The 1,446-nt window shown below is 57.4% G+C and overlaps 1 pseudogene; it reads right to left on the minus strand.

Annotated features, from left to right (window-relative positions):
- Nucleotides 1-240: 240 nt before the first annotated feature.
- On the minus strand, nt 241-869 carry LOC136171077 (ankyrin repeat and SAM domain-containing protein 1A pseudogene; annotated as a pseudogene).
- Nucleotides 870-1,446: the final 577 nt, after the last annotated feature.

Genomic DNA, 1,446 nt, shown 5'->3' on the forward strand with positions numbered 1-1,446 from the left:
GTCACTTCTAGGGCTTCTGGAGTCCCAGTCTCATCTGCTAGAGGCTGGAGGGCTGCTCGGCCCCAGGGCAGGGCTCCCTCCACGAGACCTGGAGGCAGGCCGGGCCCTCAGCAGGGAGGAGTCCTGCGGGCGGAGGTGGGCCTGGGTCTCCAATGCAGGTAAGGCGTTGGCGGCAGCGGCGGTGGCGGGAGTCTGCGCTCCGCACGGCTGTTTCTGCAGCACAGTCGGTTCCTCGGTGACTCAGCTGGTGCTGAGGCTCCGCTTAGAATCTGGCTTGGGGTCAACGACCAGGAGATGCTGGCGTAGGACTGGGCGTTGGGGTTCATGTCAGGTGGATGCAGCGCTGACTGCCTCACGCCCACCCAGGGCTTCGGCACCAGCTTGGAAGATCTGGTCTCCATCACCTCAGTGGCAGAGGCCCCCATCGGCCTGGCCTTCTGGGCCTGCAGGGCCAGCTGGTAGGCCAGCTTGAATGCCTGGCCCAGCGTCAGGATGATCTCGTAGGTCAGGTTCACGTCCACCGTGCTGAAGACGTGGCAATAGTGATGGCTGGTCTGCAGGTCCTTAGTGATGCAGGCGAAGGTACACAGGTCCTCCGGGTCCTGGGCCGCACGGAAAATGTTCCGGACCTCGTGCTCCGCAATGGTGTTCTTGTTGGAGGCGTCGATGAACTTGACCCCTTTGTACGTGATGGACAGGATGACGGTGGGGATCTTCTTCATGTGCTCCGTGGATTTCCGCATCTTGGAACAGGTGTCCTATGTGGATTCTGTCCCTTGCAGATCTTTGAGCAACATGGAGCCCAGATAATTGTCTTCGTAACCGTGGGACTTGAAGATGAATTTCTCTGGTTGGTGTTGCCAGCTCTGCACAGGGGCGTGGGGGAGGGGGGGTAGGCAAGGGCAGGCTGGGGGGCCGGAGGGTCAGCTTGGCCTCTCGGTGCTCCTCCTGGGTTCTGAAGTGCTCCGCATGAGAGCGCGCTGCAGGCTCGTACAGCCTCCTGCCCGCGTCCCCAGGAGGCAGCAGCAGGTCAGCCGGCCACCCGGCGCAGGAGTCCTCCCGGCTCAGCGGGGACGACGTTTGTGATGCCTAAGCTCACTTATTTCCATCATAATTTCAACATGAATAAATGTACTCTCCGTACTTTATTAGACATATAACTCCAAATCACAATCATTTAAGGTCTTATGACTTTAACAAGTAAGTTTTCCCTTTGGAAGCCAGGCTAGTGAGTAAGCTCACTCCCATGCTAATGCTGGTCTTGTGATATGGACTGTTCCTCCCAGGCATCGGGAGCCACTTCTCCCACGCCATCTCTGGAGATGGGGAGAGTGAGAGCAGAAACACGATATTCCCCTAGCACACACTCCCTAAGATTTTCATTTACTTACATGAAAGTCACAAATGCTGTCTCAGGAAGTATCACTTACTGAGCATCTATTTCTC

Source organism: Muntiacus reevesi, chromosome 6 (genome assembly GCF_963930625.1).
Source record: "Muntiacus reevesi chromosome 6, mMunRee1.1, whole genome shotgun sequence".
Classification (NCBI taxonomy): Eukaryota; Metazoa; Chordata; class Mammalia; order Artiodactyla; family Cervidae; genus Muntiacus; species Muntiacus reevesi.